The 24,739-nt window shown below is 37.5% G+C and overlaps 1 pseudogene; it reads right to left on the reverse strand.

Moving 5' to 3' along the window:
- Positions 1-353: 353 nt before the first annotated feature.
- On the reverse strand, positions 354-1,735 carry LOC114492573 (annotated as a pseudogene).
- Between the last annotated feature and the right edge of the window lie 23,004 nt (positions 1,736-24,739).

The raw sequence follows: 24,739 nt of genomic DNA on the forward strand, positions 1-24,739 counted from the left end.
TGGAACATGATTCAGAAATCAGACACAGTGAAAGACACACCCGGGTGTTATCAAGAGACATTTCGCAGCCATGAAACAGTACGGCAGGGGAGGGATTCTAACACACACAGCAGGACGAACTCCCACCCCTTACAGGTCAAGGAGCTTATCCACCTTGACGTGAGGAATGACCTATTTTGTGATGATCGCATGTGGGAATATTTCAACCACCACTAGAAACCAGCCTCATTGTTTTGTATTTTACATATATATATATAAGTATTTACATATTTGTATTTGTATTTATTTTGTTTTTGTATTTGTGTTTTACATATATATATGTATTTACATATCTGTATTTACATATTTGTATTTACATATATATAAAAGTGTATATATATATATATACTTTTTCTGTAAAAGTAATGCAAAACATAAACATTCAGGATTGATCCCAATCTTCTGCAGCTGGCTTTTCTGGGCCCAGGGAGGAAATGTTAGTTTGAATCACCATGCATTCTTCTTGGGCTGGAATGACTAGAGCCCCCCTGGCTCCACTGCCTCCCGCCCCCCCCCCCCCCAGTCACCTGACTACAGCACAGCACAGGAACACAAAGAGGCTCTCTTGCCTCCTCACTGGTCACGCCTTAGCATGGCTCCTCCCTATCCCCCTACTCAATCAGTTCCTTAGTAATTAAAAAAAAGCACTAGCAAAAAAAACAGTTTTACTACTCCTGAACTCTCTTGAATAAGAGTCTTCCCTCAGCTTGGACTCAGGCCCCAGGCCCCAGAGGTGCCATTCTGACTAGACTGCATGAAGGGAGTGGGTGCAAGAGACAAAATGGCTGGAATGAAATTAGGAGCCACTGGTCCCCATCTGCAGCTACAACTTAAGATGCCTACAGATGTGGTCAGTGTGACATGTGCACAGGAGAGGAATGGGATGGGCAGGGAGGGTGTACTTGGGAAACCAGTCTGCCTGCTTGCCTTCACTTCTTGGCCTTGCCCTGGGTAGCCACAGCCTCCATGGCTTTACGGACGGTCTCTTCATCCCCCAGGAACTGCGTGGGCTTGATGGGCTTCAAATTCTTGTCCAATTCGTAGACAATGAGAATACCAATTGGCGTGTTCAGCCCATGATAGCCTCTTCAGAGAGACCCTCCAGATGCTTGACAATGCCCCCAAGGCTGTTGCCATGGGCTGCAATCAGTAACCGTTTCCCCTCCTTGATCTGGGGAACTATTTCTTCATTCCAAAAGGGCAGAGTTCTGGCAATAGTGTCCTTCAGACTCTCACAGGAGAGAAGCTGGTCTTCAGTGAGGTCTGCATATCTGCGATCCTTACTAATATTGCTGTAGAAAGGATGGTCAGGCTCCATCGGTGGTGGTGGGATATTGTAGGAACGCCTCCAGATCTTCACCTGGGCCTCACCATGCTTGGCAGCAGTTTCTGCTTTAGTAAGGCCAGACTCCCATAGTGCCGTTCACTGAGACGCCACGTCCTCACTACGGGCAGCCACATTTGGTCAATGGCATCCAGCACTGTCCAGAGAGTCGGGATTGCTCTCTTCTGCACTGAGGTGAAGCAGATGTCAAACTCATAGCCGGCATCTCGCAACGCCTGCCCGCCACGTTTCGCCTCCTAGTGCCCCGCCGGGCTCAGGTTTGCATCATACCAGCCGCTGAAGCAGTTTTCCAGGTTCCACGCGCTCTCGCCGTGCCAGATCAGCACTAGCTTGTAGGCGGCCATGGCGGTGGTTCCAGATTAAATAAGATTTTTAACCTGAACAATAGGACAAGTTATCTAAAATAAGGAAGACTGCATATATAGCATATGTAGCATATATAGTATATATAGATAGGAACAATCAAGAAGTCAGTTTTTGACATGTTAACTTTGGGATATCCATTGAGCATCCAGGAGGACATGGCAAATAGAAAGTTCTATAGATGAAGCTGGAATTTATGGAGGAGATCCAGACTGGAGGTATCAGATTATGAATAATATTTAAAGTCATGTGATCAGAGGAACTCATCAAGTTAGCAAATCTAGATAGAGAAGTCCAAAGATTGAGCCCTGGGACACTGGTATTTAGAAATCAGGTGACACATTAGAAACCAGCAAAGAAGATTGAATTTGTATTGCCAGTAAGGTAGGTGGAAAAGTAGGAGAATGGGTACTGAGCAAGTACAGATGGAATATTTTGATCCCATACACACATTAACCTGGAAAAGCATTTGTTGGTGGAGATTCTGGAGGAAGATGTGATAGCACGTCCCATCACATTCTCACACAGTGCACAGGGACCTAGGAGGGACAACTGTCTTATTCCAGGTAAGGAATCCCAGCCCTTATGCTGCAAGCCTGAGAAGGTGCATGACTAGAGAAGCCCTGCTGCTCCCCTTGATGTAACCAGGCACTCTGATCCAAGAAACCTGTGGTTCTATCTGTAAAATGTACCCGAGACCCCCGGTCTTATCTGTGTGTGATTAACCAGGGAGAAAGAAGTAGGAGGTCACTTGGAAATGCAGGGAAGGCAGCTTATCTGCCCTTTCTCCTCTGAAGCTTCCATTCTGTTTCAAAACTTTAACTTTCAGATACGTTCAGATGACTTACTGATTCCTCATGTACCACTCTTCGAGCCCCTGTAGGCACCTTATATTCAGTATGTTTAAAATTGAGCCACGACCATTCCATCCCATCATATGCTACTGTACCACTTCACAATTACCAAATAGGTATTTCTTATAATGTGATTTTCTGTTTTAGTGTATGGTCCTGTTTAAGCTTTTTCTGTGTAAAAAATAGCCACAGAATCTTAGGAACATACAACAATAGACATTTATTTCTCACTTATGGGTCTGGGGTTTAGTAGACAATTTCTGCTTCAGGCTGTGGGTTAGGTTCAGATCTGTTTCATGGGTTTCATTCTGGTGCTTAAACTGAAGGGATAGTGGCAATCTCAGGCACATTTTCTCTTATGTTAGGTAAGAATCTTCTAGAGGAGTAAGCAATGCCTTTTAAGTCCTAAACTCTAATACAGATCCTGTCATTTGTCCACATTCCATTGGTCATGTCAAGTCAAAGGGTCAAGGCCAATATCAATGGTGGTGGGACTATTCCTATGGAGAAGAGATGTGGGGAGGGAATGAATATTTCCTGAATATAATATGATCTTTCACAACACCAACATCCACCCCATTTTCCTTAACCCCTTTTTACTCCTCATGCCCATCAACTAATCTGAAATGCATTCCAGCAGCATTATTTCTCTTTGGGACCATCTAACATGTTTACCCTCTAAGTCAAACTGAACTGCTTATGGTTCCTTGTGTTCTCTTGTGCTCAATTTCAAAAGCAAGAGTAGAGAAACAAGAATAGAGTCTCTCTATCTTGAGATGCCAGGGATATATTTGGAGATTCTATTTTTTCATCCCTCACCTCAGCATTCAACAACAATGTACTATTCCATCATGTCATTACCATCATTTTAATTGAGTATTTACTTATACCAGGCCATGAGCTAAGACTTTATATACATATCTCTTTTTTATCCTTATAACTGCCTTAGAAAGTAAGTACTATTAATTCTCCCTAATTTTTGTGGTGTGGAAATTAAGATTAGAGAGCATATCTTCCCTAAAATCACAGTGATGATTTATAGAGGAACCCCAATAAGGTTTTCCTGATTCCACAATTCTCTTTCCTATCACTGTGTCCTATGTTGCTTTTTCTATTACTGTTTCATACCCAGTGCTAAGAACAATGTTAAGAAATCTTAATAGTTGACTATACAGTCTAAATTCACCAAATGGCTACAAAAATGTCTTCTATTTGCTTTAACATGCCTCAGAAACTACTAGTGTCATCATTCTTTTCTTTATCAGTTTAGGTAGCTCTTTATACTAAATATTCCATATCAAAACTTTTGTGATTATAAGTGTCTTCTGTAAACCAAATTTAGCTGAGATGATCAATATTTCTTTCAAAACAAATGACAGCACTGTTGTGAAATACATAAATAAACAAACAAATACACATACATCTCTGCAATGTTTTTCAATCTTTTATATCAAAGGTAGAAGAGAATTCACAGAAATTAGATTCATATTGGATATTTTCAGTTATTTATTACTGAAATTCTATTTGACTGCTTTATTTGTCCAGTAAAGGAGAGCCAGGAAAGTGTTGATCAATAAATTGTAAAGTAGATTTTTTAAAAAAGACAGAAAACTTATTTTGATTTTATCTTACATTTTACATGAATACAAAGTAACTCTTTACAAGGAAAGTAACAATTTTTGTGATTTTTCCCCTAAAAAAAAGGAACATTATTAAAGAATTTTGGTTTTCTCAGAATGACAAATTAAATTAAATTAGAAAATTTAATAGCTAAAAAAAATTTGGCTCTGTACTCTCTACTAATTTTTGCTGTGAACTTAAAGCTGCTCTGAAAAGTAGCCCATGGACACAGATAACAATGTGGTAAAGGCCAGAGGGAAGGGTGGGGGCTGCATGGAGTGGGTAAAAAGAGGGAAAATGGGGGATATCTATAATGGTGTCAACAACAAAAAAATCATCTACTAATTTATAAAAGCCACATAGTTTTAGAATATTTTTAGAATAATTTTTAGAGAATTTTTATGAGTTTGTTTGAGCCAAAAAAGAGACATGCTGAGAGCCAGATCTCAAATGCTCTTACATTAATTTTTAACTTAGATCTCAGTTGATTATTAGATTATCTCAAAGTCTAGCAATTTGCTTTAGCTTAGTGTTTTATTTTTATTTTTATTTATTGATTTTAGAGAAGAAGATGAGAAAGAGAAGCAGAGAAACATTGATCAGTTACCTCAGGTACATGCCCCACTGGAGACTTGAACCGCAACCTAGGTATGTACCCTGACCAGGAATCAAACCTGTGACCTTTCAGTGTATGGGATGACACTCTAACCAACTGAGCCACATCAGCCAGGGCTAGTTCAATGGTTTTTCAACTCTATATGAAATAAGTTCCAATATGTGAATATTAAAACTCTTGGGGGCTGTTAAAAACCCGGGTGCCCCAACTCTGTGAATATAATCAATCTGACTTTAAATAGTTACATTTGATAATATGTGAATTATATTTAAAATAAAACAAAGTTTTTAATGTTGGTGCCAAGGTTTCACTCTGGGCTAATTAAATTGGAGTCATTCCAGGAAAGGTCAAGGCACCCAGGTGATTCTGATATGCAGCCAGAGGCTAAACCCACTGATTTAGCTTGTCCTACTTAGTTAAAAATAGTAGTTCACATTAATAACTTTTAGGATTTATACTGGCAAATTAAGTGTTTAAAATCACAACCGTTTCAATTTCCAACTTTGTTCAGGTCTGTTATTATTCTTCAAAATTGAAGACATAAGAGTAAAATCCTTCGGAAATAACAGAAAGCAACCTAATTGCTCTTAACTTGCTTCAATGTGATACAGGAATATGCTCATTTGAGACTAAAAGGAAAGGCAGAATTCTGGCAGAACAATATTCTGAACCAAAGAGACTCTTCTGGAGAGGGTTTAGGGGTATGAGTGGATCAACAAAACCTACCAGAAGGGTCTGGACTGGACCGGCAAGTGAAACTTCTCTGTGGATGTACACAGCACAGGTTCTCAATGATCCAACCCCAGCACAGTCACCCTGGACATGATGGTGAGAATGTGGTAGGTTGTGTCCATACCACGAGCTTCCTGCTGGAGAGGTAAGAGTCCCCTAGTAGGATATGCTTTTTGAAGACCTTTTCTCCTTTTCTTTTCTAGCATCACTACCTTTTCAGATACCTACTGTTTTCAGGACTTAATTCTAAAATAACTTGCTTGGGCCTACTCTTAGTGTACCAGCTCAGGACTGCTTTCTTCATTTTTTAAAGTCCGTCAGGAGGTCTACATAGTGAACACTGTGCTTGTCTCCCCTACTTTCAGCTTCCTCTCATACTAACAAAGATGGGCTCTAAGAGTTATGTTATTCGAGTTAGTATCATTTCTTTCACCATAACAATTGTTTCAAGGGTAAGTATATATATATATATATATTTTCTAATTTAGTCCAATCAGAGTGGAGCTCAAAACTACTGTTTTATTATTGGGGGAAATACACTTTCTCCCTCTGATTATAAATGAGCAAGCAGTAGCACTGTGGACTACTGAAAACAATATTTTTTGCATTAAGGAATCCAAGCTGAGAACAAAGCCAGTCCATAGTAGACAGAGCAGAGAAAACTGTAGAGTGAAATGAAGAGTCTGGATAACTGTGAAAATTTGAATCAAACCATGTCCAAAACCTCACTGGTCCCAAAGCTTCTCCATTAGGTGAGATGGTAAGTTCCCTTTAGTGTTTTATTCGTTTTAAGGGAGACTTTTTGTTCGTTGCATATGAAAACATCTTAACTTGTTAGGCTGTTTTGTGTGAAACTTCTTTTGATTTGTTAATTGAAAAATAGAATTAATATATGTGGCATATTAGGCACTTTCTCAGGGTATGTGAATTTAAATAAGGAAATGCCTAAAGCTGTTAATAAAGTGAATGATCCTGAGACTATTAGGGTTGGAATTTTGGATACAGAGGCCTTCTCACAACTAAAACACTCTTAAGGAGGACCATCTGGCCTCTATTCTGTATCCAGCAGAATTTGCTTTCCTTTTGGTAATTATTTCTGTTACTTCTATAGTGGTGCCTACTTGTCCAGCTACTGCCATTTCACTGATATGTCTCTCTCAGTCTATCTCTACTTCTCCTTCTCCCCTGTTTTTTTTTTTTCTTTTGATCCTAACCTTCACTGTTGTTCCAAGACCAAATTAATTTAAGTCTTTACTTTTAGCTCCTGAATGTCATACCTTCAGGATACTGACTAATAAATTAATCCAAGTCAATTTTCTAATGGTTAGATAGGTTTTCCCAGATTGCACATTAAATTTTAACCATGCCCCAGGGTCTTCCTTGTTTAATCTAAAAATTATTCTTGATGGCAGTAATCTGGCGGGAGAAAATACCAAGAGAAGCCTGGGGGCTACTTTCTAGGACATCCATCCTCAGACCACCCTGAAGAAGCTGATATGACCAGAAAGGAGACTCGACAAGGAGACTGGACTAGACAATTCTGGAAGAAAGAAAGTGAAATATAGTTTGGAGGAAACCTGGTATTCAAGTGTATGAAGGTAAAATAAAAGAAGACAATGTATTTCTAAGTTGAGTAGGAGAGCCAAAAGAATTTTGCTCATTGTTTACAATCTTATAAAATCAGCAATCAGACTACAAACTCTACAGAAATTCAACCAAAACTTTAATTATAATTTTTACATTTAAACATAACAAAACATAGAACAAAAGCCATGTTCAAATTAAGGTGCAAGCAGATGTCATCACTAGTTATGACTGATAAAATATAATTATTAAAAAGGGCAACAAATAAATTTAGAATGGGTAGGTTACTACTAATTTTTACCATTCCAGATCTCCATCCTTGGTTTCTTTTTATATATATATATATATTTTTTTTCCTGTCAGATGCTAGAATAAAAGTTTTATCTTTATGCTTTTTATGATGATTTTTTTAAAAACCTGTTTGGATTCATTCTATGAAAGGGCCACATCCTTGAGAACACCTGCCTTGCTGTTAACTGATTATTATTAAGCAAAGCAAATGACATGAAGTCAGTTACAATAAAGTGTAAATAAAAAAGTTTATGGCAGGGTGTGTAAAGCAAAAGAAAAAAAAAGAAAAAGAAAGAAAAGAAAAAAGAAAAGAAATTAATCACCTAGGCAAAGCAAGAACATATCCAAAGGTCATTTTTTTTTGTTTGCTTAAATACCTCATTAGATACCTTGACTTGATTAACAATTGTGTTCATGTTTCAAAACTCCTAACTTGTTGTGGTCATAATTGATTAACTTCTGTGTGACTTCTAGCAGAACAACTGTATTTATTTTCACAATAAAATGTGTTTACTAATAAAATGATCTCTTCTCTATAAAGAGTCTGAGAAGTAAATACCAGCCAAGAACATCTTAAATTCTTAAGATTTTTTCCTTCTTTGAAGTTGTGATTTCTTCCAAGGACATAAAAAATTCAGTTTTCTCTGCTCACCCTAAACAATATCTATATTTAATTGAGAACCAGAGTTATTCTAAGAATTTAGCACAGGAGAGAAAATTATTCCTTGATTGCCCCCTTTTCTCAACATCTTTTGTACCCTATCTTATGTGACCTGATTTGCTCTGAGAATTTAGGAGACAACTTAAGATTGCAGGAAGCATTCTACTCAATTTCAATTGAACAGTGTTAATTAAGCACTTACTGTATACCTACCAGTCAGTATACTCAGTGTTGCAGGGGGTATAAACATAAATTATATATCAGGTATGTTCAGAAGGTATCCAGCCATGTAAAATGAAAAATAGAGGCATTTATTGAAGAAGATACAAGAAACATTGTACACAGGGCAACGATACCTCAGGTCCTTTCAAAATAGGCACCTTGGGACCTCACACAGTTCTCCGAATTGACATCAGCTGCCCCATCGTATTTTCCTGAATCTCACAGATGGTCTGAAAGCTCTTCCTTTTCAAAGGTGAATTTAGTTTGGGGAAAAGTCAGAAGACATAGGGTGCCAATCTGGGCTGTAGGTGAGCTGAGTCACCTGGGTGACTTGATGTTTCACCAAAAACTCTGTACAAGATGTGATGCATGAGTGGGTGCATTGTCACAATTAAGCTGCCGATCACCAGTTGCCCATAGCTGTGGCCTTCTGAACATCCGAATAGTTTCCACTGAGGAACATTCAAGCTTAACACAAAATATGATGCAGATTCGTTGCTCTACTCACTCAGGCATTCTGAATGTAAGAGCCACATAGTGCACATGTTCACTCAACAGCACCTACCAGCTGCACTGATTAGTACAGTGAAGCTGTCATTGTTCACATATGTGCATTCTAGTCCACTCTTCTTGGCTGCCAGGTTACACTGGTGTCATGCAAACCATTCTCGTTATGTTAACAATGGCTGGACTTTTTTTGGACAGACCTCGACTCGTATTTTGTATCATTGATCATGTCAGTGGGTGGTTAGGGTATAGTTAGATCTACCACATCTCTTATTCCCCATTACCTATCCTAAATAAGCACACAATCTGAAGAAAGCAACACATCTAATATTTTTAAGTAACTTCTACAGATGTACCCTATGGGGAGTGTTCCACTTCCACCCATACTCCTAACAAGAGTACCAACTCTAAGGCTCTTCTACCTTGGCCCTTGTACTGCAGAAATTTAGAGTCAGGTAAGGGAAAAAAAATTCAGAAAATCTGAAAATTCAGAAAAGGCAAATTCCTTTCATATAAAGGAATATAATACATAAAAGTGCCTTTCTAACTTTCTTGTTTTCTGCCTATCATCTGGATGTTTTTCTTCTGAACCTTCCTTTTGTACTTTAAACCCTTTTGGCAAAATCTATTTTCTTAGAGCTTGTGCGTTAGATCACAATGGTTTATGTTTTGTTCACTTTATTATGAAAAGTTAGAATCTTCCAACCAATATCAACCTCAATACTAATAAGCATAATGTTCTAGATTTTGACTGCAATCTTCTTCTTTCATTGGTGGGGGGCTTAGGTATTACAATTAAGTCATCACATGTGACTTATAATTCCTCTTTAGCATCCATAGTATATACACTTTTAAGCAGCAAAAATGTGTTAACCTCTATCTCTCTTCATGTACTTTCTCTGGTAACAATTTTATATGTTTAGAATCCCAATTCTTATTTTTAAAGTATTCCTTTTCTTATTTTATGTTTTAAATTAACAAAAATAAGATGATCTATTTTGGGGGTGTGTGCATTTCTGTGAGTTTTAACACATGCATAAATTCCTATACCAATCTCCACAATCAGGATATAGGATAATTCCATCACACTCACTATTTTTAAGTCTTTATTTCCTCATTATTGGGTTTTGAGAGTTTCTATACAAATATATTTTATTGGATGTATGATTTATAAGTATTTTCTTCCAGTTTTTACTTTGTTTTTTTTTTTTTGTTGTCTTAATAGTATCTTTTGCAGGTGAAAACTTAATTTTGATTAATTGAAATTTATCAGTTTTTTAATTAATCATGCTTTTTGTGTTGGTACTAAGAACTTTTTACCTAACCCCAGGTCACAACGATTTTTTCTTATGTTTTCTTCTAAAAATTTATAGTTTGTGTGTTATATTTATATCTCCAATCTACTTTGAGTTAATTTTGACATAATATGTGAAGTTCAGGTTGAGGTTCTTTTTTGTAAGATGTGAATATCCAATTTTTCCAACATGATTTGTTGAAAAAATCATTTTTCTCAAATAAATTAACTTTGCACCTTTGTCAAAATCAATTGACCTTAACTGTGTGGGCCTAATTCTGAATGCTCTGTTCTCTTTCATTGATCTCTATGTGGCTATCCTTTTGCCAAAACCACACTTTACTGATGAATGTGTTGTTAAAGCAATTCTTAGGATCAGGTAGTTTGAGTCACAAGATTTTGTTCTTTTCTTTAAAGAAATTGTTTTGGCTGTTCAATTTCCTTTACCTTTCCATATAAATTTAGAAACAGTTTGTCTATAACTACAAAAATCCCTGCTTGGATTTTGATATAATCTCTACATCAATTTGAGGAAAAGTGACATATTAACTATATTGAGTCTTCCAGTCTATGAACACGGTATGTCTCTTGATTTATTTAGATTTCTTTGATTTCTTTTTAAAATTTTTTTTAAAGATTTATTTATTTATTTATTTATTTATTTATGGAAGGGGGGAAGAAAGAGAGAGAGAGAGAGAGAGAGAAACATCAATGTGTGAACCCAGGCATGTGCCCTGACTGGAATCGAACCTGTGATGCCTTTCTTCGCAGCCTGCGCTCAATCCACTGAGCTACGCCAGTCAGGGCAGATTTCTTTGATTTCTTTAATCAGTGTTTTGAGTTGTTAGATTTATTTCTAAATCATTTTTTTGGAATTACTAAGAATGCAATTTTTGAAAAATTTGAGCTTTCAATTGTTCATTGCTAGTATATTAAAAAATGACTGATTTTTGAATGTTGAACTTACAACCTTGAGAAACTCACATTATGGTTCTAAGAACTTTTTTGTTAATTCCATGAGGTTTTTTACAAGTATAAGTACATCATCAGTAAATAGAAACAGATTCTTACTTTTCAGTCTGTTTTACTTTACCTCATTGTACTTACTGGCTAGGACTTCTGGTAAGTGGTGAGAAGTGACATCAATGGACAGTCCTGCTTAATTCTCTGTCTCACGGGGAATACACTCATTATTTCCCATGAATCTTGATGTTAGCTGTAGGTTTTGTAGATACCTTTCATCAGTTTAAGGAAGTTCCCTTTCTATTTCTAGTTAACTATGTAGTTTTTGTTGTGAAAAGATGTTGAATTTTGTCAAGTGCTTTTTCTGCCTTGATTGATACAATCATAAGGGTTTTTGTTCTTTTCTATTAATTCTTCTGATAGAAATTGTTCTATCAGTTACTGAGAAAAGAATGTTAGAACAGTTCTAACTTGTTCTATCAGTTATTGAGAAAGGAATGTTGCATTTTCTAAGTAAATTGAAGGTCTATTTAATTTTTGTTTTAATTCTACCAGTTTTGGCTTTATGTATTTTGAAGTTCTGATTTTAGGTACATACATATTTTGGATTTTTTAATGTTTTCTTGTAAATTTACCCTTTCATTGCAATGTAATGTCTCTGTTAAATATCGATAGCTTTCTTGATATATAGACTATTGTATCTGATACTGATTAGCCACTCAGTTTTGTCTAGATTAGTATTTGCATGGTATATCATTTTCCATTTTTTTACACTTAACTCCCCTACAACAAAATATTGAAAATTATTTTTATACACAGTCTATAGTTGTCTTCCTTAAACTTTTAAAGTATATTTTATTGATTAGGCTATTACAGTTGTCCCATTTTTTCCCTTTTATTCTCTTCTGACCTGTAACACCCCTCCCACCAGCATTCCCCCACCTTAGTTCATGTCCATAGGTCATACATATAAGTTTTTTGACTTCTCCATTTCCCATACTATTCTTAATCCCCTGTCTGTTTTGTAACTACCATTTATGCTTCTTATTCCCTGTACCTTTTACCTCATTCTCCCCTCTCTCCACCCCTGCTGGTAACTCTCCTTGTGATCTCCATTTCTGTGATTCTGTTCCTGTCCTAGTTGTTTGCTTAGTTTGTTTGGGTATTTTTTTTTTTGGTTTATATTTTTGTTTTAGGTTTAGTTGTAGGTAGTTATGAGTTTTTGTCATTTTACTGTTCATATTTTTCATTATCTTCTGTTTCATATCATTCTAACAACCTCTGTCTTTTAGTTTGTCTTCTTGAACTATTTATAGTTAATAAATTATTGATATGTTTGGAATTAGGTCTACCATTTTATTATATGTTTTCTTTGTATTCCTTCTGTTTTGTTTCTCTGTTTTCTCCTTATTGCTTTCTGTGGATTATTTGAAAATTTCATTATTCTAACTTACCTGCTGAGTTTTTATTGTCTCTTTATATAACTTAAAAAAACAGTTTCTGAGAGACTTCCAACCAAGATGGAGGCATAGGAAGATGCACTGTGCCTCCCTGCACAACCTAAAGAAGGACAACAACAAATTAAAAAAACAACAACAAGAACTTACAGAAAATTGAACTGTATGGAAGTCCAACAACCAAGGAGCTAAAGAAGAAATATACATCCAGAATGATAAGAGGGGCAGAGATGGGTAGAGGAAATGGAAAAGACTCCCAGCAAGGCAGCAGCTGGAGGACCAATGCAGGCAAGGTGGTAGCTCATGGACTGGGCAAGGTGGTGGCTGGCAGAGTGGGTGGTCCAACATTTGAATGTGGATAAACCAGAAGGAAGAAGTGGGGAGCAAGACAGACCTTGCAACCTAGGGTTCCAGCACAGGGAAATAAAGGTTTAAAACCTCTGACTGAAAAAACCTGTGGGGGTTGCGGTGGCAGGCCTCACAGTGAAGTTCACTGGAGAGACCCACAGGGTCCTAAAATGTACACAAACCCACTCACCTGGGAATCAGCACCAGAAGGGCCCAATTTGCTTGTGGGTAGAGGAGGAAGGGACTGAAAGCTGTCCAAGAGCCCTTTTGGACCCCTCCCCCCATATACAGCACCACAACATAGTGATGTGGGTTGCCCTGCCCAGTCAAATATCTATGGCACAGCCCCCTACTACCTAATAGGCACACCAAGATAAAAAATTATGGCCCAAATGAAAGAACATATGAAAGCTCCAGAAAAAAATACAACTGAGTGATGAAAAGATAGCCAATCTGTCAGATGCACAGTTCAAAACACTGGTAATCAGGATTTTCACCAAAATGGTTCAGTATGGTCACAAAACAGAGGAAAGAGTAAAGCCTATGAAAAGTGAATTAAAGGAAAATGCACAGGGAACCAATACTGATGGGAAGGAAACCAGGACTCAGATCAATGATTTGGAGCAGAAGGAAGAAAGCAACATTCAATCAGAACAGAATAGAGAGTCAAGAATTAAAAAAAAGAGAGAGAGAGGTTTAGGAATCTCTAGGACAACTTTAAAGGTTTCAACATCTGAATTATAGAGGTGCCAGAAGGAGAAGAGGAAGAGCAAAAAATTGAAAACTTATTTAAAAAAATAATTAAGGGGAACTTCCATAATCTGGCAAAGGAAGTAGACTTCCAGAAAGTCCAGGAAGCTCAGAGAGTCCCAAAAAATGTGGACCACAGGAAGCACACACCAGGGTAAATCATAATTACATTACTCAAGATGAAAGATAAGGAGATCATCTTCAAAGCAGCAAGAGAAAAGGAGATAGTTACCTACAAAGGAGTTCCCATAAGACTATCATCTGACTTCTTAAAAGAAATCTTACAGGCAAGAAGGGGCTGGAAAGAAGTATTCCAAGTCATGAAAGGCAAGGACCTACATCCAAGATTACTCTATCCAGTAAAGCTATCATTTAGAATGGAAGGGCAGATAAAATGCTTCTCAGATAAGGTCAAGTTAAGGAAATTCATCATCACCAAGCTCTTATTATATGACATGTTACAGGACTTATCTAAAGAAAAGAAGATAAAAAACTATGAATAGTAACATGACAACAAACTCACAACTATCTACAACCGAACCTAAAAACAAAAACAAAGTTAGCAGTTGACCAGAACAGGAACAGAATCACAGAAATGGAGATCACATGGAGGGTTATCAGTAGGGAGGGAGGAGAATGGGGGAAAAGGTACAGGGAATAAGAAGCATAAATAATAGGTACAAAATATACAAGGGTATGTTAAGAATAGTATGGAAAATGTAGAAGTCAAAGAACTTATATGTACAATCCATGGACATGCATTATGGGGCGGGGTGGGGGATAAGGGGGGCATGCAGGGCAGAGGGAGATAAAGGGGGGAATGGGACAACTGTAATGGCATAATCAATAAAATATATTTAAAATAAGGTGTTTCTGTAACAATGACAAAACTACTTAAAATGTTACCAAATTTTTACTATATACTTAGAATTAATATTTTACCTATTTGAGGAGAGTATAGATAATTTCTATAGGTTCCTTTACCTTCCCTATACATATTGTAGTTGTCAAATGTATTGTTTCTACAGCCATTGAAAATCCAATCAAGGCAATATTTTCTGAAATCAATAACTTTTGCTTCTGACAGGTATACATATTTGAGAAAAATGTACTGGAGAAAAAAATGTAAAAAAAGAAAAGAAAAAAGGGGAGAAGAATAACTTATTATATTTATCCAGTTTTTACCATTTCTGTTACTCTTCCATCATTCTTAATGTTTCAAATTTCCCTTCTGTATCATTTTCCTTCTGTCTGGGAAACTTTCTTTGCCATTTTTAGCACATGTGTGTGGTGATAAATTCTCTCATTTTTTCTTTATCTTAGAGTTTCTTTTTTCCTTTATTCCTAGAGTATAATTTTACTGGATATAGAATTCTGGGTTCACATTTCTTTTCTTTCAGTGTTTTGAAGATTCCATTTCCTTCTGACTTTCATGGTTTCTGATGACAAACAGTCATTCAAATTACTGTTACCCTAGAGGCAATGTACTGTTTTTCTCTGGTTGCTTCCAGGCCTTTTTCGTTTGTTTTATTGTTCAGCAATTTGATTATGATGTATCTGGATATTGCCTTATTTAGAACTATTTAAAATACATTTTTTAGTTTTTAAAAGATTTTATTTATTTATTTTTAGACAGAGGGGGAGGGAAAGAGAAAGAGAAGAAGGGAAACATCAATGTGTGATTGCCTCTCAAGCACCCTCTTACTGGGGACCTGGCCAGCAACCCAGGCATGTGCCTTGACTGGGAATTGAACCGGTGACTCCTTGCTTCACAGGCCAGCACTCAATTCACTGAGCCACACTAGCCAGGGTGTTTAAAACTATTATATTAGAAATTTATTGAACTTCTAGAATCTGTACATTTGTGTCTTTTGTCAAGAAAGCTTTCAACCATTATTTCTTCAAATATTTTTCCATGTTCTTTCTCCTCTCCTTTTGGGACTCAGATGTCACAAAACTTTAGACCTCTTGGTATTTTTCTATAGGCCCCAAGTCTTTCTTTCTTTTTTTTTATGATATCTTTCTCTGTTGTTTAGAATAATTTTTATTGATCTTTTTGTAAGTTTACTAACTCATTTTTTGTCATCTCCATTTTGCTGTTGAGCCTATGGAGTGATGTTTATGGGTTATTGAGTATTTTAATTGTACAACTATATTTGTTTCTTTTTTATGTCTTCTATTTCTTTGCTGAGGTTTTTCATTTATCTTGCATGTTCTTTCTTCCTTTTTGAGGCATGGTTGTAATAGTTTCTTTGCAATTTTCTTTGCTTTTTTTAAAAAAAGATTTTATTCAGTTATTTTAGAGAGAGGGGAGGGAGGGAGAAAGAGAGGAAGAGAGGCATTGATCTGAGAAAGAAACGTTGATCAGTTGTCTTTCTAGGCACTGAACCACAACACAGGCATGTGCTCTGACAGGGAATCCAACCAGCAACCTTTTGATTTACAGAAGGACACTCAACCAATTGAGCCACAGCAGTTAGGGTGCTTCTTTGCAATTTTCATTGAATAATTCCAACTGCATCATCAAAGCATCTGTTGATTGTCTTTTCCTTTCTGAGTTAAGATTTTCCTGATTCTTTATATGGCAAGTAATTTTAAGTGTATCTTGAATTGAATAGTAGGTCGACTCTAGGTTTTGCTTAAATCTTAAAAAGAAAGCTGTTTTTTTTGTTTGTTTTGATTTCCCCCCTGTGGACTGTGATCCAAATGTTATTTTAGTTTTCAAGTTGCTTGTAGTGCTAGTAAATTAATACCATGTGGTAGGCTATTTAGACTCAAATCCATGCATGTACAGCTCTTGCATTGGTCCAGGAATACATGCACAACTTTATGAGTTTGACTTCTTGATTTTTCTCTTAACTATAATCTCCTCAAAACCTCTGGTTCCCACAGGCCCCCTTTCCTGATCCTCTATATAGAACACCAGGGCTTTGATTCCCTTTGTCTGCCATGTTCTTCTCATGACTATGTCTGCACATATTGCCAAGCAGCTGGAGAACAGAGAAAAAAAAAGAAAAAAGCAGTGGGAATCCACTCCACAGTCTTGGGATCATACTTATTTCTTTATAGAGTTTTAGGTTCTTCCCTGGCCACTGCCATTATCTGAGGGCTCTGGCAGGAGAGAAGGGAAAAGTAATAATTTAAATAATTTTAAAAGCAAGGATTTACTCCACTCTCTCAGGCCCATAAGATTTCTTTTTCCCACAATTCCTGTTGCAGAAAGAGAAGGCTTTTTTAGAGGTATTTTGCTCCTTGCCCATGCATACTTCTTATTTAGGGCTTCCCTTGAGTCTTTGCCAGCCGATACGGGCATAAGAAATATAGGAAACTCACCACTGATTTGGTGTAACTTCAAATCCTGGCCTCTTTCCACAATCTTCCTGCTAAAATTTACTTTTTGTACTTTCATGTAGCTTCTTCTGTATTTACACTTGCATTTAGTGAGAGAAACATTGTAGAGTGTGCTTACCCCATCTTACTTAGAACTGCAAGCTTTTTCAAGTCCTCTTAATCCATAACTTACTGCCTAAATTTTGGGATTTTTATTCTATTCTAATAGTACTTTATAGTTTATGAATAGATTTATAAATTTTAAAATAAACTTCACATGGATACTATCATTTGATCCTTACAACAAGCTTATAAGTTTGACTAAAGGAGCTAAGTTCAAGTAGTCTACATTTATACCAGTTAAGGCTTAGCAGGGAAATGACTAGAGGTCTGTTCTTCCAATTCCAAGATGAGTTCCTCACATCACAATTTTCTTTTAGGTTACTCTGATTCATATTTCCCTCTTGATGGTACTAATCTAATGTGAAAATGCATATAAGTAATGTACTGGAACCTTAACACAGACTTAATTAAGTGGTTGGGAATCTGAGCAGAGAGAATTACATAGATCTTTCCTTCTCTCTGGGCTCTTATTTTTAACTGACATAACTTTTCTTGCAACTCTACAGTCAAAGACCTACTAAATGTTTATTACCTGTATAAAACTATTCCCATCGTTACTACATGGATTAGCTAGAATGATGACTAAATGGTCAGTGCTAGGGGAGGCGTTCATCTTCCAGCCTTTCTCAGCTCCACTCAGTTGCAGGCTTTTATTAGTTTAACTGTTACTATATTCCAAATACTCTGCTGGGATCTCAGGTAAAAGAAGAAGGAGAGATACCTGGGTTTAATGAGCTTTTGGTGTAGCAAGAGAAACAAATCATATTAGTGTTTTGACAAATACTGACAAATATTTATTGTGTGTTCATTATGTATAGTACACTGTGTTAAGCCTACAATTTGGATAAATCTAAAAAGTAGTAAAATTATTATATATACTTGGAAAATGGAGAAAACAAAACTCTGTAGAGAGGTTAAGTAACATATTCAAGGTTATGTCATATGGTAAGTGGTGATGCCAGAATTTGAACCCAGCTGCCTAAATATTAAGTGATTAGGACCCAGATATTCTAATGACACATTGGATTCTCCCCACTATTGCTTCTTTGAAGTTAAACTTTGTTTTATTTCTGTTCAAACAGATTCATCATTCTGACACTAAGCAGAGAAGTTGCTTCTGATGTGTTTCTTACCTCAGCCAATGGCAACTCCATTCTTCTAGTTGCTTAGGCCAAAAACTCTGGTGTGATCTCAGTCTCCTCTCCTTCTCTCACATTTTACTTTCAGTAATCAGCCAATCCTGTTGTCTATACAGTTAAACTATGTCCAGAATTTGACAACTTCTCACCATTCACACTAATTACCTGATCTAAGTCATCATTCTCTCTCACCAATTTGTCACTCTAGCCCTAAAATCTTAGGCAAAATGAGTCTGTTTGTGAATCGAGACATAATTTCACAATGAGAAATACCCCCAAGGAAAGCTTATCAGCATTTTATGATATTTGTTCCACTTTTCAATACTCAACTCGTCTCTTTCTTACTCCTTTATATCTGACTGATACTTAATTATGGAGATGATTGCTTTATTCATAAATGATAGATGTAGCAATTATTTATCACTCTTTTTTCTCCTTCAAAAGAACAGAAAAAATATTGTTCCATCAAGATCTATTTTTTTTAATCAGATACCTCAGCAGATGTCTAAAAAACTTGTAAGTTAGGAAAATTGTGATCTGGCTTGGAGTCAAATAAAATGTCATCCTTCCCCTTAGGAAGCTCTTTGTCCATGTTTTCTGTAAGTGCAAAGAAATGTATCCACACTGTTTAATTTAATGACCTCCAAGTAAGTTCTCTTTAGAGAATTAAATTACAAAACAGTACTAATTTTATCTTAATTCATGTTATCCTTCATTTCCAGAAATCCCCAGTATACTTTTCCAAGCAACACTTTTCACCTGTATAGCACCTTGTCATTTGTACTTTTCTCCCACAAAGTGTGGCAGAAGTTCATACCATATACTCTAAATGGTCTTGGTTCTCTTCCATGGTAGCCTTGTATTTCCTGACCTCTCTGTGGTTGGGTGAACCTTGTGAATAGATCTGACCATATTTAAGAGCAGAAAAGATATGTTCCAAGCAGATAATAAGACTACCTCCAGACCCTTCTTTCCTTTTGTATCTGGTAACTGGCAATATTTCAGATGATGGCTACAACTGTCATTCTGGGTCTCTATGTGATCACACACTAAGCCCCAAATGACCTGTTACAGTTTTGTATCATGTACAAGAAATAAACTTTGTTGCTTAGGTCACTGAGATTTTGGTCTTATTTGTTACCACAGCATAACCTGGCCTAACCAGACGAATACATATATGTTATTTTATATAATCTTATGTGTTAATTTAGAATATATATAACTCAGATTATATATATATGTATATATATTCTTATATGATTCTCGCAATAACTTCTGAGTTAGAAAGCTCAGGTTTAATGTTCTTTACACTTTTATAGATAAGGGCACTGAGGCTCAGAGAAATAAATGCTTTGTGCGATGCACACAGAATTAATAAGTGAAAAAATTAGGGATTAAACTTAAACTTATTGACTTCACACATACAGCTTTTTGAAAAAGATATACTCTAAACACAGAATTTTCTACTTCTAATTCTTGACAGAAGCATTTTCAACTAGAACATTTCTGAGTTGAATGTTACATGTCATATAATTTATATTAAAAATATCATGATTGGCTACAATATTTTATGTTATCCCACATCTGTGATAATTTGCCTTGGCCTTTCAACTGATCAGAGTAGCCATGAGATAGAGCATATAATGTGGTAAATATCACTTTTTAAAGTACATACTTTAAAATACCGATTATGTTTGCATAAACTTTAAAATAAGGTTTATTTATATAAAGTGGAGCCTTGATAGCACTAAACTTGTATTCATGACCTATCTTTATGACAGTCTTATGTTATGAAGCTCCATTCTTTTGAACAGGGAAACTATACACCAGTTCATCTCTTTCAGGAAATCACACCTTAAGAGACTTCTTGAAGTAAGTAAGGAAAGCAAAAATGACTTACACTGACATAATCTGGTTTAAAAACAATATCAACAACAAAAACACCTTATCTACTCTCTAGAATTTGGTGTATGAACAGGAGTGAAAAAAGTTTCCAGACCTGGATCTTTCAGTAACCCTTGTTTCTGAAAGCCTACACCCTGTAAAACTATTCTAGAGCAATTATTAACCACACAATGAGCCTGCGAGACAGCAGATGCTGAGCTCCCCTTCCCTTCCCCTCCCTTTTTACCTCCCCAGTCAAATATATTTGTTGAGTACATATTTATCTACTTTAAAAAAAAAGAACTAAAAAACCCTGTTACCTCCCTTCTAACAGGAAGTAAGCAGGACTTCTCTTCATAGGCTATAAAAATATTGACAGTAGATAATGGGCCTGTATTAGATACTGGTGGCAAGTGAGTTAATAATCACAGGACTGAACTGCAGGGAGCTTCAGATGGTGCCTAAAACCAGAAGGCAATGAATACTGTCTTGTTAATAACTAGCTGGTGACAGAAAGCTCTTTCAACCTTGTTTTATTGGAATTGGAAAATACAATACCAGAGACATATACAGTAATAAGATATACCTACCTTATTTATATCCATGAATTAATTTTCCACAAATATAATAAAGAAACAAGCATCTTCTCTATGAGAGAAAAAGGCCAGCTCAGTAAATTTTTATAAATTAAAATGTGATTAGCAGTAATTAGAACTATTTAAAATACTGCAAGAAATTAAGCCAATTTAGCCAAATGATATTACTTAATTCAATGAGTTATCTTGAGAGTTTTCCCTTTTAAAAATGTTGCTATAGTTTATTATTCATATAAACCTTACATGTTATAACTTTCCAAAAACCTAAGAAGTTTTCATATAGCCTAAAATGATAGAGGTGATTAAACTATGTACAGGATCTTTCTTTCAGGGAGAGCTGGGGATGTGTTCCACAGCACAGGTCAATGGTGTCTACATTTCCTTAGAAATTAAACTTTCAAAGGAGCCACTCTGAAAATAGGTTTTATCCTTCTCCTGAAGCATAAATCTTTACTGCCCTTCTGTATAAACCAAACTGAAAAGATATGATGCACCATTTTCTATAATGATTAATCCCCTATTTGCCAGCTGTCCTGGTAAATACCTCTGGACTGGAGCAGACATTAAGCAATCAGGAGTCATACAGGTGCAAATCCCTTTAGCAAGTTTTGCAGTAGCAATCTCTCTCTCTCTCTGAAGAATTCTTATTTTAACCATGTATTCATTTTTTTAAACTTAAAAGTTTAATTTAAACTTAAGTCTTATTCATTCATTTTTTAAACTTAAAAGTTAAAGTTTCTGTTGTCCATGAAACATACAATGGTGAAACCATCAGTTAGACACGAAACTAGTTTACTGTTGAAAAATTCAGGAGGATCCAGTGAAAGGATCAGTTACCTTGGTAAATTTTAGGACACAGTTCTCAATGCTTCATGTCATTTGTTCTATTGTTCTTTGCAAACATCCGGCAAACCAGTTTACCAGTATGATGGACAAAAATTATTCCATGGACTGAAGACAGCATCTTTGAGAAAATTTCATTTATTACCTGAGTGAAAATAAGCTGAAAAGGGTATATGACAAACAAACAAACAAACAAACAAAAAAACAGAAGGAACTGAAGATTGTTTTTAAAGGAAATTATTCTGAAAAGTTTATTGCTTAGTGGCGATCGAGTGTTGAAGGCAGCAGCAAGTTCTTTGGGTTGCAGTCAAGGTGAACGTGAAAGGGGAATTCCTTTAAAACCCGCGAGTCCTGCGGGCTGGAGGAGGGATCCTTCCTAGAAAGACGTGTTGATGAACTCTGATGGTAACGATAAAGGGAGGTATTACACGAAGGTTACTATAGCAAGGTGCCTGCCGGTGGAAGAATTCTGACCGAAGACGAAATAGAGATCTCTGACTCTTGATCAAACAGATGGGCTGATGCTGACCTGCATCAGTGATCCCGAGTTGATTAACCGAGATTAGGAGGCGAAAGTAGTCAGCGCAGCTCCCAAAAACACTGCTGGGTATTTTTGTCAGGAGAGAGAAGGGAGGAGAAAAGAACAAGGGAGAAAAAACCCTTCAGTTCACGCTGGCAGCAGATCCGGTTTCTCCAGCTCTCTGCCTGCCTGCACCTCCCCACCTCCCCACCTCCGCTCCAGCCCTCCTCCAGGGTTAAGGGCCGTGCCCGCAGCTGCTCCCGCAGGAGGCGCTGCAGTTTTCAATCCCTGCACGACACCAACTTGTACCCGCCCTGGCCCGGACCTCCGGGAGGGAGAGGTGCGCCGGCTCGCCCCGCCGCGGACTGGCTGTTCCGGTCTCGCCCTGACTGTGGGAGGCAGAGGTGTAGGCGAAGAAGGAAAACCCGAGGAATGGAGACGGATGAGTTTAGAGTGATGTTGGCAAAGAGCAAAGACGCGAAATTAAACCACCGGCTAAGGAGGATCAGTAGTAGAAAACAAAGATCGTGGGCGCGAGGGAAGGAAAAAGTGTTGGGAAGGGACCAAGGGAGGACACGAGAACGAGGGGGTTATGATAGGGAAGTGGAAACTGAAAGAAGAGAATGAATGAGAAGCAGGTGAGAGCTCGTAAAAAGGAAAAATGGTAAGCAGAAATGAAGACTGCGCTACCAAACTCAGGTAGCAAGAGAAAGGCAGGGGGAACAGGCTGGAGTCACTCCACCCAGCGCTCAGGCTTCGTGCTGTGAGACCCCACAACAGCGCTTTCTGAGTCTCTGCGGTGCGGTAACAGCGCTTCAGCAGCTCCCCAAGGCTAGTCTAGGGGCATTTATCGTACCAGATACAGTCTGGAAGGGCATATTGGGGGTCTATGAGCTCGATGCTAAAGTTAAGAACTTGTCCTGGCTCCGGGGGTTCCCAGAAAGCGTTTCCAAGAATAGTTACAATGTCACTAGTTACGAGAACCCTTGGAGCACAGAGGAGGGGGCTCTACCATCAATTTAGGGAGTTCAGAGGTTAGGAAAAGAGTTAAAACTCCCACAAGGCCTTTCTAACAGGGTGGGGAGAACCTGTTTTCAAGACGGAGAGGGTCTAGTGTTGGCTACAATCAACCCAGAGTCTATTTTAAAGAGAAAGTGAGGCAAGGAATTGCGTGGCAGAGGGCATAGAGGCCAGGGTGACCTTCATTTTCACTCCTCTCTTCCACAGGTATGATCCGCCTACAATAGGGACAGATGTGGGTTCCCATACTTAAGGGGCTGATCCCTTAAAAATAAACCAGCAATTCCAGTGAAGTGTGTAGGGCTTAGTACAGAAAAAAGAAAAAAAGGCAAATTTTCACTAGACCTTGTAGAATTGGAGGGGTGGGGGCGCACCCAGAAGGTGAGCTCAGAGGTGAAAGCAGAGCTTTGAGGAAAACCCTTAGTTAACAAAACCAGGACAGATTAATTTTTTTCTATATTTCCCAAGAGTGTGAGAGTAGAGAGGGGTCCATCAAGAGGGACTTACATATAAAATGCCTAGCACCTGGGAAAAGTGCTCCAGAGAGCTTCCAAATGGACTCCACTAAATCACTCCTCCCCTTCTCCAGCCCCAGAGAAGCCTTGACCTCCCTCATTGGTAGAGTCTAAGGCGGATCAACCATGCCTCCCTGCCCCCATCCCTCCAGTCCTTGAATACAAATGAGAAAACATTGAAACAAAACCAATGCCATTGGTCTGGGTAAATAACACCTCTCTTTGTTGCTAGCAAGATGGACACAGCAGAGGGACTATAATAGTTTTGTAACCTCCTAGGCTACAGTGAACTCTTTAGGGTCATTTTCTCAGTAAGGCTAAACAAGCCTTACAGAAAACAGCCTACAAACAGCTCTTGCTCCCTTTGTAGAAACAGGAGTCATATAGATGTTCCAAAATAGGAGAAGTTTGGCCAGTGTGTCACCTGGTACCATAATGCAGGACATGGGAGGAAGCAGCATGGGTTTATGTCTTGGCAAATAGATCTCTGAACTAAATCCTTAGAAGTTGTTCTGGTATGCAGGTGGGGAGAAGGAGCAACAGTGGGATAAACATGCTGTGGGAAAATACCTGGGCATGACAACAAGTACAAAGTTTATCCCTTGGTCCTGAAATGGGGCCTATATGACTGCTTGCAATCTGTCCTTTTTTTGATTAGAAATATACTCTGCTTTTCAAATACCACCTGCTCCCCATTTCACTCCTTGAGGGTGTTGAAAGCATCTAAGTCACAACAATACAGAAGAGATTTCCTTAAACCAGCAAATAAAAGTATTGTAAAATGGAGTAGTAGTTTATGATAGGTAAAGAATAGGACTTTTCAAAACAGAGAGATGCATTTCAGACATTGAGCTGCTCAGACTGTGGTGAATGTTTCAGGAAGGTTTAAGGGGGAAAGCCAGTAGCTCAGGTGACCAGGTGAATAAAAAATGTATGTTATCACTGAATGAATCCACAGCTACAAATGTAGCAGGTTAATTTACTTCTCCCTCCAAAAGCTCCATTTTCTTACCATCCTTACAAGCATGGATAGAGCTAGGATTCTGGGAAAGGGCCTGCTTTGGGGACATTACTCTTCAGGACAGTTTCATATAACATTCTTTAGCCTTATCCCCTGACCTAC

This window comes from Phyllostomus discolor, chromosome 1 (assembly GCF_004126475.2).
Source record: "Phyllostomus discolor isolate MPI-MPIP mPhyDis1 chromosome 1, mPhyDis1.pri.v3, whole genome shotgun sequence".
Taxonomy (NCBI): Eukaryota; Metazoa; Chordata; class Mammalia; order Chiroptera; family Phyllostomidae; genus Phyllostomus; species Phyllostomus discolor.